Raw genomic sequence first — 9654 nt, 5'->3', positions numbered from 1 at the left:
TCCATGAGATTCTCCAGGCAAGAATACTGGAGTGGGTAAGCTATGCCCTCCTCCAGGGGATCTTCCCAGCCCAGGGACTGAATCCATGGATCTTACATCTCTGCATTGGCAGGCAGGTTCTTTACCAATAGTGCCACCTGTGAAGCCCCCAGAAATCACATACACACACAGACACAAAATGGATGAAATTGGTTTTAATTATTTTATTTTAACCAATATGACTTCCCTGGTGGCTCAGATGGTAAAGCGTCTGCCTACAATGCAGGAGACCCGGGTTCAATCCCTGGGTCAGGGAAGATCTGGAGAAGGAAATGGCAACCCACTCCAGTGTTCTTGCCTGGAAAACTGCAATGGAAGGAAGAGCCTGGTTAGGCTACGGTCCATGGGGTCACAAAGAGTCGGACACAACTGAGTGACTTCACTTTTCACTTTAACCAATATATCAAAAATAGCATTACATTTCTGTGTGTAATCAGCATGAAATTGTTATGAGATATTTTACTTTTTCAGGCTGATCTTTGAAATCTGATGTGCATTTGACACTGGTAGCACATCTCATTTGGACTGGTCCCATGTCAGATGCTCAACAGCCACACGTGGCCAGTGATTACAATGCTGAGCAGGACACTGCCCTCTAAAGTCTTGGCGGGCAGAGGATTTCAAGTCTGTTCCCTTTATAAAAATACCTCCTTTCATGTCACCTGTAATGACATGTTTCTCAATTTCTTCATCTGGATTCTAGACATCATAGTACCTGGCCGCTAGTCTCTTCATAGGGATGTAAAGGCAATTAATGAGATAATGTCTGAGTTCTGTAGAAGGTTCTATCTGTCTGAACTCAAAGTGCTATTCTCTTTTGTGTGTCTGTGGGGGAAGTCCCATTAGCACCCATGGGAACTATTCATGTTACTGTCATGGAAAAACAAACATTTCTCATCAGGCACTGAATAATACTAGGTTACTAGCAGGGGCTGGCTTTCCCAGTGTGGGCGGAGACTTTCTGCTGAGAACTGGCAGTTCCTACAAAGTCTTGTTGTGCTATGGAGTGGTGGAGAGGGTGGGATGATGGGGGCAGGGAGGTGGAGAAAGGGAGACCCTGGGGGTTAAAGGCTATTGTTTTCAGAGCTGACCCGGGACGCTGTCCTTCCGTGTGGCTGGGGACGGAAGGCGGCATAGATGGAATGTTGCTCTTTTAGTGCCCAGAATGGCCAGTTTGAGTTTTCTCTCTTGGCTGAGTTTACTTATTATTATTATTTAAATAAGTTTATTTATTTACGTTTAGCTGTGCTGGGTGTGAGTCGCTGCGTGGGCTTTTGTCTGGTTGCAGAGAGGTGTGTGTGTGGGTGGTAGTGGCCCCTCTTTGTTGCGGTGTGGGGTTCCTCACTGTGCCGGCTTCTCTTGCTGCAGATCACGGGCGCTGGGGTCCTCGGGCTTCAGTAGTTGTGGCAGTAGTTTCGGCATGTGACTCAGTAGTTGTGGCTCCTAAGCTCTAGAGCCCAGGCTCACTAGTTGTGGCACATGGGCTAAGTTGCTCCACGGCATGTGGGATCTTCCTGGATCAGGGAAGCTCTGATTTTATTTCTAAAAACATTTGTTTATTTGGCTGTATTAAGTCTTAGCTGCAGCATGCGGGATCTCGCTCCCCAACTAGGGATCAGACCCAGGCTCCCTGTATTGAGAGCCAGGAGTCTTAGCCAGCGGCTCATCAGAGAAGTCCCTTGTTTGACTGAGTTTAGGCAAGTTTCTGTTAACCCAGCTGTGGACAGACTTTCCAGGGACAGCAGAATTTGTGATTTCTCCCTCCTGTACCAAGGACCAGCTTTTCCTCTGCCAGAAGAACAGCTTACCCCACAGTAGGCTGGAGCTCATGCCTGTTGTCTTCTTGTTCAAATTTTCTAGAGATCGATACTTCTGGACCCTTTAAAACAGTGCTGGACACTGTAGGTGAGTATGGTCTGCCTTCTGAGGCCAGACTACATCTTCATATAAATGGGTTTAGTCACTTCTCACACCTTTTGTTTCCAACCACTTTTCAAAGTTGAGAAAACACACATGCACAAACACACATACTTTCTTTTCTAGCCTCAGAGCACAAGTAGATTTTTTTGTGGCACATTGGAGAAGAAAGATTTAGGGAAATCTGATTTAATAGTGTATGGTTACTGCTCCTAACAGTTACTTTTAGTTTAGCACCTACCCTGCGCCAGACCTTTTTTATGTACCATTTTTCCTCCATATAGCTGCCCTTAAAGCTGGGTGTTAATTTCTCTGTTTTATAGATGAAGACACTGAACTCTGGGAGCTTAGATTACTTGGTAAGAAAAAATAATCTGAAAAAACCTCGAAATAAGCAAAAGGATGACTGCCGTCATGAGTTTCCAGTATCATTAAAAGCACTCACAGGCTCACCGAAAGATGACAGCATTCTTTAAGGGAAGCTACCTTTGAACATTTGCTAAGCTCAGGTCCCAGACCCGGTTAAACGACAGAGTCCAATCTGTTAATTTTTAGACTGCTAAATTGCAACTTAAAATTTTTTTTTAAATTGGAGTCTAGTTGATTTACAGTGTTGTATAGTTTCAGGGGTACAGCACAGTGAATCAGTGATATGTATACCTGTATCCACTTTTTGTGACTTATTTTTGTACAGTAAATATGTAAATGAATTCTTCCTGTTATAAAAGACAATCCTGGAAGTTGTAGTTCTGTTTACCACTAGGGCACTACCCAGTTTTGTATCTAATTTAACTAACTTGTTGGGCTTCCCTTGTGGCTCAGCTGGTAAAGAATCCGCCCGCAATGTGGGAGACCTGGGTTCAATCCCTGGGTTGGGAAGATCCCTTGGAGAAGGGAAAGGCTACCCACTCCAGTATTCTGGCCTGGAGAATTCCATGGACTGTATAGTCCATGGGGTCGCAAAGAGTCGGACACGGCTGAGCGACTTTTCACTTCACTAACTTGTTGCAGTTTTTCTTTCCTGCAGGTCCATGTGAATTGTCTCCCAACAGTCAAATTTTTAAATGCTGACGCTTATACTTTGATTCAGTTCTCATGGCCAGTTGATGGCTGAGTCTGGATTCCCCCTGGCTGCAAAGCCTGGGCTGTTTCTACTATAGCATGAACATCTAAGTCCTACCACATGAAACCAACTAAAGAACTCCCACTACTATGAACTTTGGGTCTCTTCCATCCAAGAGTGGGAGTGACCTTGGCTTGAAAATGATGCATCAAAATGTGGATTCAAAGAGATAGAATTTAATTTTATTAGCCAAGCCTACATGTCTTGAGATGCTTAAAACACTTATTCTGATGAAATTTTAGTACGGCTCTGAAACCATAAAAGCTTTAAGGAATCAAGACACTTGTCTGTAAGAAATTTAAGAGCAGGGACCATATTTTATCCATCTTTACATCCTTGGGAACTAGCTCAGGGTCTGATATCTAGTAGTTGCTCAACAAAATTTGTGTGGAATTCATGAATGATAGGGAGGAGACACACTCCTACTTACTTCCTTCTTATCCAATTTCTCTTTGGTTCTTTCGTCTTCAGGCAAACAAAGCAGATATCTGTTGAACTCATTTGTGCCTTGTGATTTAGCTGCTGGTTCCAATAACCTATTCCATATGTTTATCTCCTTCAGCGTGAAAAGATTTGGCCCACGCTTTCGATTTTATTTACTGTTTCCTGAGTTTTCAGTCCTGTCTCTGCTTGCTTGTTCTCCAGCCCCCATCCCTCTGCACATACACCCAGGAGTGTGAAGTGGCAGCGTGCCAATGGTTATCACCTCACACGTGGGTTCTTGGAAGGATGGCCGTGGTGTCCGGAGGGTCATTCCAGGCTGTTGTCCGCGCCTGCAGAGGCTGGCGGCTCAGCCTGTGGCCCGGGCCTCCGTTCCCGAGACGCCTTGTCGCTGTCTGTCTGACCAAACGGCCTCCCTCTCCTCAGGTGAGTGCAGCCCATATGGTGGGCGAGAGAAATGGGAACAGGCCCGCTGAGCTTTTCCAGGGCCCGAGAGGAAGCTGACAAAAGGCCAAGCTTTGAAGGGCACTGAGAGTCAGGCTCCTGCCCCGAAGAAAAACTCAGGAGGAGAAGCCTATGCTTCATTAACGAGGGGAGGGGAAGGCTTTTCTGAAGTCCGTCTTCACTTTCAGAAGGGAATGATGAATTATTGACTGGAGAGCTGAGCTATAAAGAGGATGTCTATTTTTGTATCCATCTCTGAAACTAAACAAATGTTGAGCTACATAACATTTTCAGATTTGACATTAGCATGCCCCAAGGGTCAGGACTTCCCTGGTGGCTCAAACGGTAAAGAATCCACCTGCAATGCAGGAGACCAGGCTTCACTGCCTGGGTCGGGAAGATCCCCTGGAGGAGGGAATGGCTGGGCACTCCAGTATTCCGGCCTGGAGAATCCCCATCGAGAGAGGAGCCTGGCAGGCTATAGCCCATGGGGTCGCAAAGAGTCGGACATGACTGAGTGACTAACACTCACACTCAAGGGTCAGGATAAGTGTCCTCCTCGCGGTGGTTTAAGCCGAAGGCAAATGCTCTTAGGCATCAGAGATCCAGCTTATCTGAGAGCCAGTCTCCACTCTATTTCCTGCCAAGGCCACGTATAAAACACTGTAGGCTGAAGACTTCCCTGATGGTCTAGTGGTTAGAACTCAGCGTTTCCACTGCTGAGGGCACGGGTTCAATCCCTGGTCAGGGAAGAAGGATCCTACAAGCTGCAGCATGTGGCCAAAAGAAACAAAAAAATAAAGCGCCACAGTGTAGGTTTCTGCTGGTCTCTTTAGCTTAGGAAATAGTCCTTCTCTGGCTTGTCCAGGGTGAGTGATGACTTGCATAGGCCAGGGGGTTGGGAGGCTCACTACCTTTATACCGTTCTCTCTGGACTTGCCAAGGGTGGTGGTAGGCCCAGAGCGGTAGGATTTTGGCAGGATTTGCTCCAGTGAGAGCTGAGCAGCCGTGGAACAGGCTGCTGGGCAAGGCTGAGCTTGTCTGAGCTGCAGAAGGATTCCCACTTGACCTGGGAGGATTGGAATAGATGATTTCTGAGGTCTTTTCTGAAAGTCAGTCTCAGGTTTTCTTATATTTAGCTCTCTGACAGGAAGGTAGTAGGGTGTGCTGATCAAAAGCAGAGGCTGAAGCCAGGCTGCCTGGATTTGATTTCTGTTACTCACAGCCTGTGCTGTGTGACCTTAGGCAAAACTCTGTGCCTCAGTTTTTCCATCTGTAAAATTGGTAGGGTAATGGTAGTATCTATTTCATGGGGGCTAGGCTGCCTCATCTCATGAGGTTATTACAAGGAATAAGCAGGTTAATACACACAGAATGTGTAGGCCAGGGTTTGTGATTGATAAGTGTTAGATATTATTATTGACTGTTCAACACCCCTCCAAAACCCCAAATGTTCTGAGTCCCCCGCTTCCTCCTGATCATTGATGGGGCACTTTCAGCCCTTTTTCTTGGCAATCACATCCCCAGTTGATGGGACCTGGGTGGAGCAGAGGGTAGAGGAGGAAGAAGTGAAGATCAATGTGATAGCAGGAAGGTGTGAAGGAAATAGCCCCCCTCCCCCCACCTACACAGAGCAAGTCACAGCTGCAATCATCGTCTTTGTTTGCAGCAGCAAACACGGAAGAAGCAAGGAGGGGTGATCTCCGATCATCACCGTCACCGTCACCATCCTCCTAGCCTCCTTTCCCAAGGACCTCGAAGATGATTAGTGATGAAGCAATGAGACCACGGAGTGTAACCGTGTTTTCAAGCTCGTAAAGATCTCCAGCCTCTCCACGGGTGCAGCAAATCTCACATGTCAGTTAGCATCCTGCTTACACAGAGGACATGCTTCGTAAATGTGGTCTTCAAGCTCGTGCCCAGTCATGTCCGACCCTTTGTGACCTCACGGACTACAGCCCGCCAGACTCCTCTGTCCCTGGGATTCTCTGGGCAAGAGTACTAGAGTGGGTTGCTATTTCCTTCTCTAGGGGATCTTCCTGACCCAGCGATTGAAGCTGCCTCTCCTGCGTGGGCAGGCAAATTCTTTACCGTCTGAGCCACCTCAGAAACCAAATGTGGTCCTCACCCCCACGCTGATGCCTCCCCCACCTGCCATTCCCACTTGGCTTCCTCTTGTTTATTACAAGATTGCTATTCTAAAACCTCCCCGCTTCCCTCAAAGCTATTCCCCTCACCAGCCCTGCCCTCACTGTCGATTTTATCATCTCCCTCTAAAAGAGAGGGCTTCCCCAGTAGATCAGCTGGTAAAGAATCCGCCTGCAATGCGGGAGACCTGGGTTTGATCCCTGGGTTGGGAAGATCCCCTGGAGAAGGGAACGGCTACCCACTCCAGTATTCTGGCCTGGAGAATTCATTGGACTGTATAGTCTGTAGGGTCGCAAAGAGTCAGACACGACTGAGCGACTCTCACTTTTCTTAGAGAATCTAGTGTCCATTGGGATAGCCACGCAGTGCCCTACTTTCAAAGCTGGCTTTCCCCTGCTATTGCTCGTTACCCATCTGTGCCTTTTGCTGAGAGAAAGGGCATGTCCCCGCCTCTGAGGCTGGACTCTCTGCTGCCTGGGCTCCACGTCTCAGACCCTTCTGCCTCATCTGTGACCTTCACCCTCTCCGTGTCCTTAAGGTTCCAGCTCTCTTTTCTGAATATTCTATTGCTCTCTTTCCTTTAGCTCCTTGCAGTTAGCCGGTGGAAAAGTCCAGTTCTTTTAAACCTGAAATAATCTCCCACCCCCTCCACTGTCTTGCCTCCAGATCCTGCTCTGTCTCTCTCCTTTCTGCTTTGCAGTAGAGAAGAGGATGGATGTCTTTCCTCTTCTCTCTGTGTGTGCCTTCCTTGGATGATTCCATCCATTTCCATAGCTTTGATCAACCTCTGTGTCTCGGGGTGGGTGGGGGGTGACTTCTCCCTGTTCTCTGCACCTGAGGTCCATGTACTTCCAACTCCGTGTGCCCCAGAGGGAAGACATTGTTCTTCCTTCAACCAGCCTGGCTTCCCCCTGCCTCCTCTCCCACTTGGATGATGCTGTCACCACCTAGGCAGTCTCTTTGGCCGGAGCCCCAGCGTCATCCCTGTTCATTCCCCTCTCCCAAGCTCCAGTCTCATGAGTCACAGGAGATTTTACTGGAAGATTATTCATAGCACACACTTGTTCATTCCTCTTAGACACGCTTCTCAAATCTGACTTTCTACTCCTACTCCTGTCGACATTCCCCAGTCACCTCGTCACCTTTTGCCTCAACTATTGCACCCATCCATGAGACTTCCCTGGTGGTCCAGTGGTTAGGACTATGAGCTTCCATTGTAGGGGGTCTCAGGTTCCATCCTTGGTGGGAGAACTAAGATCCCACGTGCTGCATGGCTGAAAAAACCCTCCAAAAACGATCACGCCCATCTAGCCACGTCCATTCTCCAATCTGTTGTCAACGTGATTTGTTTAAAACGGAAGTTCTGAAAACCTCCGTGGTTTTTTGATGCTCTCCAAAGTCAAGTCCAAACCCCCTGCACCCTTAATATGCTTCCTAGAGTGATCACACTCCCCCGCACCGTCTTGCCCTGACAGGCTTCTGCAGTACAGCTGCTGGGAGGTCTGGAACACGTGCCCACACTCCAGGCCGAGTTGTACTTCCAACCTTTTCCCACGCCACTACCCCGCTGAAAATCCAAGTCTTTTAATTTCTGCCAAAGTCTCTTTTCTCTCAACTCTCTTGCTGACGGATTGTTTTTCCCCTCTTCAAAACTTAACTCAAGATCTTGCCCTCTAAGTGATAGTTAGGGAGTCTGGGGTGGACACACTGCTCTATTTAAAATGGCTAACCAACAGGGACCTCCTGTAGATCCCAGGGAACTCTGCTCAATGGTATGTGGCAGCCTGGATGGGAGGGGAGGCTGGGGGAGAATGGACACGTGTGTATGTGTGGCTGAGTCCCTTCACTGTTCACCTGAGACCATCAACATTGCTTGTTAATCGGCGATATCCCGGTACAAAATAAAAAGTCAAGAAAAAGAAAAGACCCTTGCCTTCTGCAAAGCTTCTTTGCATTGTCCCAGGCTGCTTGCTTACCTCTGTGCTCACCAGCTGGGACTTCTTCAGCACTTTGGAGATGCTCTGTCCAGTTTCCTGAAACTGTGAGTATACACAGGCAGAACCAGGCTGATAGAACAAATTTATAGGCATTATGGGTGAGCCAAGTTCTGTGCGTACGCTTGCAGAAAGATGTTGCTATTAACATTTGGAAGATGATTTCTTCCACTCAGGCCAATCTCTTTTTCTTCTTCTGGTTGCATGTGGTCTCTCTTCGTTGAGGTGCCTGGGCTTTCCCTAGTTGTGGCGCCTGGGCTTTCTCTAGTTGTGGCCTGTGGGCTGAGTTGCCCAAGGTGTGTGGGATCTTAGTTCCCAGACCAGGGATGGAACCCACGTCCCCTGTACTGGGAGGCAGATTCTCAACCACTGGACCCCTCGGAAAGTCCCAGGAGAATTTCTAAATGGCAATTTTCATTAGATTTAGCATTAGTTCTAGGTAGATAGGTGTAGGCCACACACACCAGAGCCATCTCTTCTGAAAATTGTACCTATTTGGTTTGCTGTGGCTAAGTGAAATTTAAAAAAAAATTTATTTAAAGTGAAATTTTTATCAATAATGAGGGCTCAGTGGTCATTGTCAGGATGCTTCACATTTCTCTTTTGTGAAATAAGTGTGTCAGTGAAAAGGTTTTTGGAGAATCTGTCCTCAGTGCGGTACTTTGGGGGACACCAAAAGAGCCGGTCATTCTCCAGGTGCTCACACATGCACAGGAAGATCAACGCAAGAGAATGGTGTCTGATGGTGCAATGCCGGCTGTGATTACCTGTGAGGTGACGGCTACACACAGCAGCTGTTCTGGGAGACCAGAGACAGGTCAGGCCGATTCGGGTTCAAGCAGAGAGACGACAGGCTGGACTCACTGGAGAGGCAGCAGTTGTCAAAAATTACAAAATGTTATGGACCCCGAGGGGGAAGAGGCACGTGGGATGAATTGGGAGACTGGGATTGACATATATACCCTACTGATACTATGCATAGCACAGGTAACCAATCAGAACCTGCTGTAGAGCGCAGGGGACTCTGCTCAGGGCTGTGTGCTGACCTAAACGGGAAGGAGATCCAAAAGAGAGGTGATACACGCACGCGTACGGGCTTCCCTGGTGGTTCAGACAGTGAAGAATCCACCTGCCCATGCAGGAGACCCAGGTTCGATCCCTGGGTTGGGAAGATCCCCTGGAGAAGGGGACGGCTACCCACTCCAGTGTTCTTGCCTGGAGAATTCGAGGACAGAGGAGCCTGGTGGGCTACAGTCCATGGGGTGGCTAAAAGTTGGACACAACTTGGCGACTAACACTTGACTTCATGTATGCGGATAGCATTCCACTTTGGTGTACAGAGAAAATGAACATAGCATTGCAAACAGCTACACTCCAATAAAAATTCAAAACATATAAAAACCTCATAAATAATAACTAGAGGAATTTGGGAACAAGAATTTAAAAACTCTCACAGTGGGTAAGAAATGAAACTTCTGAACTGGGAGTAAAGGAGGAGAAAAGCGAGCAGGAGAGGTGAAGTCTGACCAATGGTCTGAAGCAAGAACA

The 9654-nt window shown here is 47.7% G+C and overlaps 1 non-coding gene across 1 annotated transcript; it reads left to right on the top strand.

Annotated features, from left to right (window-relative positions):
- Window positions 1-223: 223 nt before the first annotated feature.
- Window positions 224-296, top strand: TRNAC-ACA. Its single transcript has one exon. It is a non-coding gene; the product is annotated as a tRNA-Cys (tRNA).
- Window positions 297-9654: the final 9358 nt, after the last annotated feature.

The sequence above is a fragment of the Cervus canadensis genome, chromosome 28 (genome assembly GCF_019320065.1).
Source record: "Cervus canadensis isolate Bull #8, Minnesota chromosome 28, ASM1932006v1, whole genome shotgun sequence".
Taxonomy (NCBI): Eukaryota; Metazoa; Chordata; class Mammalia; order Artiodactyla; family Cervidae; genus Cervus; species Cervus canadensis.
The sequence above is the reverse complement of the archived record's forward strand: the minus strand, read 5'-3'. Positions and strand labels throughout refer to the sequence as shown.